At 40.6% G+C, this 8,587-nt stretch overlaps 1 long non-coding RNA gene across 1 annotated transcript; it reads left to right on the forward strand.

Moving 5' to 3' along the window:
• Nucleotides 1–6,508: 6,508 nt before the first annotated feature.
• On the forward strand, nucleotides 6,509–7,108 carry LOC131235156 (uncharacterized). Its single transcript, XR_009165968.1, has 3 exons — nucleotides 6,509–6,652; nucleotides 6,722–6,785; nucleotides 7,039–7,108. It is a non-coding gene; the product is annotated as an uncharacterized LOC131235156 (long non-coding RNA).
• Nucleotides 7,109–8,587: the final 1,479 nt, after the last annotated feature.

Genomic DNA, 8,587 nt, shown 5'->3' on the forward strand with positions numbered 1-8,587 from the left:
CCTAGCATCCAGGCAGGAACTTCGTGCCAGCTCATGTGCCGCCGTGGCGGTTACTCTACTCGCAAACGCGCTTACAAATCATCACATGTGAGTGACACGCCTGTCAAAGTGACACACATGTGAAAAATCGGACATATGTCAGGTGAGCCCACAGTGAATGCTCTTTGTCCAATGAATCAGGCCCATTGAATCATAAGGGGGGCTCTGCTTCTACTTAAAAAAAATGGACGGATGATAACCATTGTCCAGATGTACCAGTGTGGCCCATGGGATAGGTCGTCCATTCGGATTTTTAGGCTTAAACACTTTGGCTGAGTGACATAACTGATGAATGTTTTAGATCTTGCAAGAGGTGCTCTTGAATTCAGCACGTGGAAACGCGCAGCTGCAAATGCCGAATAGCATCCTGCATTTTGAAAGGTTCCACTGGGGGCTGACGTAGTGAGCTTTGAATCTTTTGATTGCAGAGTCGCACATGACGTCCTCTCTCCCAAACGGTGATCGGATTAGCTGTTACCCTTACCCGGGTAACACCCAACGAACGCGGATTGCGTCCTACCCCGCCCGTCTCCAACTGAAACGGACAGGAACTTTGACTGGTAACCATGGTGTAAGGGTTTTATCTACACCGTGTACCTTTTTTTTTTTTTTTTTTTTGTGACATTTTGTAGATGTAATACTAAAATTTAGGTAGATCCAAGGCTCAAGTGGACCACACCATCGGAAGAAGCGATTATAATGATTCTCACCATTGAAACTTTCTCAGAGTCCACCGTGATGTTAATTTGTCAATTTATCAGCCAACCTTTTCGTAAAGTTACAAATATTTAGACGAAGAGAAAACAATATTATCTTGATCCAAAAGTACTGTGACCCGGGAGGTTCTCAACTGTAAGAAATTAATCCCCATCATGTGGTCTACCTCACCTGCATCTTAAATCTTCTTCAATTTTGATCTTGTGTCCTGAATTGGCACTAAAACAGTGTATATAAAATATAAACATTAGGGTAGCCATTTAAAGTTGCTGCCCGTTCACAGTTGGAGACACGCTGGGACCGGCCAACGTGGATTGAGTCCTACACTGGGAACAGGCCGTCGCTTTGAGTGCCACCATGTTGTATAAGATTTATCCACACTGTCCATTCATTTTTTATTTTTTTTTAGCATTTTATAGAATAAAACTAAAATTTAAACAAATTTAAAGCTCAAGTGGACCACACTGCTGAAAGAAGCAGTAATAATGATTCTCACTGTTGAAACTTTGCTGGAGCTCACCGTGATGTTTATTTGTCATCCGACCTATTCATAAAATTACATGGACCGGGATGAAGAGAAAATACAAATAGTACCTTGATCCAAAACTTCTGTGACCCAGTGAAGTTTTCAATGGTAAGAGATTAATTCCCATTGTGTGGTCCACCTGTGTCTTATATCTGCCTCTGTTTTGGGCTTGCATCCTGAAATGACACATAAAAATGAATGGATGATGTGGATAAAACTCATACATCACAGTGGCCATTTAAAGCTACTCACCGTTACCAGCCAGAAACGGGCAGGGTAGTACCAATTCGCGTTAACACCTTACCGGGTCTTGCTCTTACTGCGTGGGGCCATCTTTATGTAATTTTTTGTGTAGCCATGCCGTCCATCTTTTTTTCATCTCATTTGAGGACAGGATCCCAGATTTTAAGAAGATTCAACTCTCAATTTAACCACAGTGTTAGAAAAGGTGACGAATGACCATTAAAAACATTTTATGAGTCACCGAAGTTTTGGATCTATCTGATATTCTGTATTCACCCTTCATGCATCCAGGTCATCTTGACATTATCAACAGCTTTAATGGAATATTAAAACTGCGTAAACCTTGCGAAGGGCCCTTTTGAAAATGTTAATGATGAGGCACTCAAAAACCACTGTAGTGTGGTCCACCTGAGATTTTTAGCTAATTATTTTTTGGTGCAACGTTCTAAAATGGGCTGGAGAAATGGATGGACGGCGTGGATATTCAACACATTGTCAAGGTGGGCCCCATAGTAACGTGTTACCCTGGGTCCGTGGCTTCTAGGGATTCAACATGATAGGGATTTTTACATATGGCCACCAACCATCTCGTCTATGGGCCAAAACCTCCCGCTTTTAAACTATTTCTTAACACCTGTGCATAGCTAATACAATTAGAAATTAAACCGCTCGCTATTGTCATCTGTACGAATGGTACATTGTATTTTGATATTGACAAAGCTACTATCGCTTTGCCGCACCTGCAATCTCCTCTCGTTGCGGTGGATTCACAAGCACGCCACCCTAGTCCCAAATCATAAAATGAGCACACGATGGCCCCGGGAATTTTCAATGGTGGTTGTCGTTCCCCACTGGAGCTTGGTATTGGCCTCTTTTTTGGGCCCAGTCCAGAAAATGATAGGTAGATTTCTCACAAGCATCCTATGGCCGCTATGCACCCACCATTTTTACTTGGAGCGTCCTTCTAAGTTTTCGCTATACTCTTTTTGTTTATGCATATTCCTTTTTGGGAACTTTACGACTGTACGGCCCATTTATGGCTCATTTGCGAGACTAAGCCCACCTCATTTTCCCTTACGAGAATACGCCCCAGCTGTACGGATGACTTGCCAAAGGTCGAAAATGCCCTTACTTGTTCCGTCAACCGGATCGGTGGTGCTCGGAGACGAGCGCTGAGACTCCTCGAACTCCGAGTTGTACGAACAGTTCAAAAGATATCAAAGTTACATGGGCCCCACAGTTACGTATTTATTACATCCACAACGTTCATCCATATTTCGAGATCATTTGGGAGCATTATAAAAAAAAAATCATATCCAAAGATCAAGTGGACCATACCACAAAGAGCAACGGTAAAATTGATTTGTACCGTTAAAAATTTTGTAGGGCCCACCATTACATGTATTTTCCATCCAATCTATTCATGAGGTCACAAAAGTCAGGACGAAGAGGGAAAAAAAATTTCATAATGATCCAAAACTTTTGTGACCCCTAAAAGGGTTTCAATGGTAGACGTTTAATCCTCCACGGCCTTTTATAGTGTGGTCCACTTGATAGCTAGATCTATCTTATTTTTCATCTCAAGCCTTAATACGAGTTTGTCCAATATATGGACGGTTTGGATATAACACATACCTCATCATTGGACCCACAAAAGGTGGTGGGGATTACAAAAGTAAAAAAAAAAATAATAATAAATAAATAGACCAGGAACTTATGGCTACGGTGTTTTCTATAGCTACGGATTATAACCGTAGCTATAGCTGTAACCCTTGCCGCTTCGATATGTCCTTTTATATGTATCGAAGGTCTTTCGATTAATCGAAAAAGGTCTAGAACTGTTCAGCGAGTTTGCCTCAAAAATCCTGCAATTTTCGATACATATCGAAGAGTATTCGATATGTATCGAAGATGATATGACCAATAGCTACGGATTATAACCGTAGCCATAACTGTAGTCTGTGCCGGTTTATGAATTTTTTTTATTTTTTATATTTTTTATTTTTTACATAAATAAATTTATTCAACCTACAATTTTCTCTAATACATATTTATATAAATATGTATATATAAGCATATAAAAAAAAATTCTCTCTTTTTTCATTTATTTCTTTATTCATTTAACAAGAATATCTCCTAAACCAAAATTAGTTACTTGACGTACCCTATATGATTTTGGGGTAGGAGAAGCTACTTTAGCCAACCAACCTGGTTATTTTTCAAGATTCCATTGAATCTATGGTCGAAAATCCATTTCATTCACTTTACGGTCAATTTCAATCAGTTCGCGGTCAATTTCATTCGTTTCATTTACTTCGTGATCAATTCCATGCATTTCACGGTCAATCCCAGCGATTCCGTTTTGATTCACGGTCATTTCCATGCACTTCACGGTCAATTCCCTTCACTTCACGATCATTTACATGCATTTTGTGGTCAAATCACTTCAAACCATGATCATTGTCATGCATTTCACGGTCATCCCAAACAATTCCGTGTTGATTCATGGTCGTTTCGAGGAATTTCGGGGTCAATTCCCTTTATTTCACGGTCAGTCACATGCCTTTCGCAGTCAAATCATTTCAAACCATGATCATTCCCATGCATTTCACGGTCATCCCAAACAATTCCGTGTTGATTCGCGGTCGTTTCGAGGCATTTCGCGGTCAATTCCCTTCACTTCACGGTCATTTGCAGGCATTTCGCGGTCAAATCGCTTCAAACCATGATCATTCCCATGCATTTCACGGTCATCCCAAACAATTCCGTGTTGATCACGGTCGTTTCGAGGCATTTCGCGGTCAATTCCCTTCACTTCACGGTCATTTGCATGCATTTCGCGGTCAAATCGCCTTAAACCATGATCATTCTCATGCATTTCGCGGTCATCCCAAACAATTCCGTGTTGATTCATGGTCGTTTCGAGGCATTTCGCGGTCAATTCCCTTCACTTCATGGTATTTGCATGCATTTCGCAGTCAAATTGCTTCAAACCATGATCATTCTTATACATTTCACGGTCATCCCAAACAATTCCATGTTGATTCACGGTCGTTTCGAGGCATTTCGCGGTCAATTCCCCACACTTCACGGTCATTTACATGCATTTCGCGATCAATTCCCATCAAACCATGATCATTCCCATGCATTTCACGATCATCCCAAACAATTTCGTGTTGATTCACGGTCATTTCGAGGCATTTCGCAGTCAATTCCCCTCACTTCACGGTCATTTGCATGCATTTCGCGATCAATTCCCTTCAAACCATGATCATTGCCATGCATTTCACAGTCATCCCAAACAATTCCGTGTTGATTCACGGTCGTTTCGAGGCATTTCGCGGTTAATTCCCCTCACTTCACGGTCATTTGCATGCATTTCACGATCAATTCCCTTCAAACCATGATCATTCCCATGCATTTCACGGTCATCCCAAACAATTCCGTGTTGATTCACGGTCGTTTCGAGGCATTTCGCGGTCAATTCCTTTCACTTCACGGTCATTTGCATGCATTTCGCGGTCAAATCGCTTCAATTCATGATCATTCTCATGCATTTCATGGTCATCCCAAACTATTCCGTGTTGATTCACGGTCATTTCGAGGCATTTCATGATCAATTCCCTTCACTTCACGGTCATTTGCATGCATTTCACAGTCAATTCGCTTCAATTCATGATCATTCCCATGCATTTCACGGTCATCCCAAAATATTCTGTGTTGATTCACGGTCATTTCGAGGCATTTCACGGTCAATTCCCTTCACTTCACGATCATTTGCATGCATTTCACGGTCAATTCACTTCAATTCATGATCATTCCCATGCATTTCATGGTCATCCCAAACTATTCCGTGTTGATTCAGGTCATTTTGAGGCATTTCACGGTCAATTCCCTTCACTTTATGGTCATTTGCATGCATTTCACAGTCAATTTGCTTCAATTCATGATCATTACCATGCATTTCACGGTCATCCCAAACTATTCTGTGTTGATTCACGGTCATTTCGAGGCATTTCACGGTCAATTCCCTTCACTTCATGATCATTTGCATGCATTTCACAGTCAATTCGATGCATTTCACAATCAATTCCCTTCACTTCACGGTCATCCCAAACTATTCTGTGTTGATTCACGGTCATTTCGAGGCATTTCACGGTCAATTCCCTTCACTTCAGGATCATTTGCATGCATTTCACGGTCAATTCGATGCATTTCACAATCAATTCCCTTCACTTCACGGTCATCCCAAACTATTCTGTGTTGATTCACGGTCATTTCGAGGCATTTCACGGTCATGCCCCTTCACTTCACGGTCATTTCCACGCATTTCACGGTCCAATCGCTTCACTTCACGGTCATTTCCATGCATATCACGGTCATTCCCTCCTATTTCGTGTTGATTCACAGATATATAAGCAACCTTGTATTCAAGATATAGGGGAACCATATAAAATTTACCAAGATGGACTTCACCCTAATAACAGGGCTGAAGACTAGTGATCTCTATATACCCAATATCCATCGTTCGAAGAAGTCATTAAGAGACAAATACTTCCCTAAATATCCTATCCTAAAGAAACATGTACAGGAGGTGTTCAATAGGATAGTTGATAGCAATAAGCATGAAGATGTCGTGAAGTTAGCCCTAATATTATGTGTAGAGTGGTTTGTTAGGGGTACCGACACGAATATGTGTAGAGTGGTTTGTTAGGGGTACCGACACGAATATGCCTTCAATTAGGTAGTGTTTTTTCAAGGGACCCACATATGAGACCCACTGTTTGGTAATCCAGAGTCCTCATGGTGGACAACCTTCCGAAAGGCATTTCAGAAAAGGCATATGAGACCCACTGTTTGGTAATCCAGAGTGTTGATCTAAGGGACCCACATTGGATGGACTGTTCACCAAAAATTCAGATACTGACCATAGGCCTTTTCCCACTGTTTGGTAATCCAGAGTGTTCACCAAAAATTTTGGTATGTAGGATATATGTGGACCTCCCAGATGCTGAGAATCGGATGAAAATTCTAAGAATATTTCTGGCCCAAGAAAACCTAGATTTTGTATGCCGATTTGACGAACTTGCCAATGCAACTGAAGGATATTCAGGGAGTGATTTGAAGGTGAAGTACCTACACCTGTTGTCTTTCTTAGCCATCTGTTCCTCAAATTCTTACTTTCTTTTTGTGCAGAACCTTTGTATCGCAGCGGCATATAGGCCAGTGCAAGAACTTCTAAAAGAAGAAAAACGGCTATGTTCCTTGACTTGTAGGTTACTGTTGATGTCTGTTTATTTCCTTGGATGCAGTTAGAGTCGAACCAGATTTATGTATGCTTTAAGGAATAACTTCATTTCTGAAAATGTATGGACCAGTGCATGGGCATTGGGCTTTGTGGACAGGCATTGATGTGTCCACTTGTGCATTTTTACAATTCATCTGATTACTCGTTACTCTCTCTTTCACTTTTTCACATATGCTAAATTGTCATTGCTTTTTGGTTTAGCGAGGTACAAATAATGCACCGTGAGTATTGAGGCCTCTGAATTTGGACGATTTTATTCAAGCAAAAGCTAAGGTATGGAAATAATCTCCTTTTGTAGTTCCAAATTCCTATAGTAATTGATTGAAATACTTGAAACAGAAGTGCCTAGTTTATATTCTCTCAGGTCAGACTAAGCGTTTGCTAAGGTGATGCCGTTGAAACCAATATCGATATCTGTACAATTATTCTATAATCTTAAGAGAATAGGGGGAACAATCACCACCTACAACCAGTGGTACACCACAGCCTAGTTTCTACCTTTAGAAATTTGTATGTGCATATGTATCTCGGTTGCAGGTGATCAGTCCTCCAAAAATAAAGGGAATTGATCGCGAAATGCATGCAAATGACCGTGAAGTGAGGGGAATTGACCGCGAAATGCCTCAAAACGGCCGTGAATCAACACGGAATTGTTTGGGATGACCGTGAAATGCATGGGAATGATCATGGTTTGAAGCGATTTGACCGCGAAATGCATGTAAATGACCGTGAAGTGAAGGGAATTGACCGCGAAATGCCTCGAAACGACCGTGAATCAACACGGAATTGTTTGGGATGACCGTGAAATGCATGGGAATGATCATGGTTTGAAGGGAATTGATTGCGAAATGCATGCAAATGACCGTGAAGTGAGGGGAATTGACTGCGAAATGCCTCGAAACGACCGTGAATCAACACGGAATTGTTTGGGATGACCATGAAATGCATGGGAATGATCATGGTTTGAAGCAATTTGACCGCAAAATGCATGCAACTGATCGTGAAGTAAAGGGAATTGACCGCAAAATGCCTCGAAATGACCGTCAATCAACACGAAATTGTTTGGGATGACCGTGAAATGCATGAGAATGATCATGGTTTGAAACGATTTGACCGCGAAATGCATGCAAATGACCGTGCAACTTAAGAGACTAGAAGAAGCATACTATGAACACAACTTGGATAACATGGAGTGTGTACCGACATGGGTGTGTACTAACAAGCTAACCTAAAAAAGCAAAACAAAAATATATATATTGATATAAAAAACACATTAGAAAAAAAAACGGAAAAATTAAACTTCGATATATCGAATAGAACACGATATATCGAAACTCTTTGATATAATCGAAACCTAATCGATTAATGGTAGAGTAAGTTGTCGATTATATCGAAATCTAGTCGATATAATAGTAGTAAGTCATCCTTACAACCGACCGATATATCGACTATTATTCGATTGATCGAAAATGGTCACACACTATCCAGCGACAAAATGCTTTTTAAATTGTATTATCGATATATTCGAGTAGATGTCGATATATCGGGGTATCGATATATCGACTAGATTTTGATATATCGAAAATTGTCAGAAAATGTCCAGCATCGAACTGCTTTTTTAGTGCAATTATCGATTATATCTCCGATATTTCGATATATCGAAGTAAGTATATATCGAGTAAATATCGATATATCGAAAATGTACCTCAATGGTCCAGCAACCAGAATCTTATTGATTGGGGAAGGGTTTCAAG

This window comes from Magnolia sinica, chromosome 19, assembly GCF_029962835.1.
Source record: "Magnolia sinica isolate HGM2019 chromosome 19, MsV1, whole genome shotgun sequence".
Classification (NCBI taxonomy): domain Eukaryota; kingdom Viridiplantae; phylum Streptophyta; class Magnoliopsida; order Magnoliales; family Magnoliaceae; genus Magnolia; species Magnolia sinica.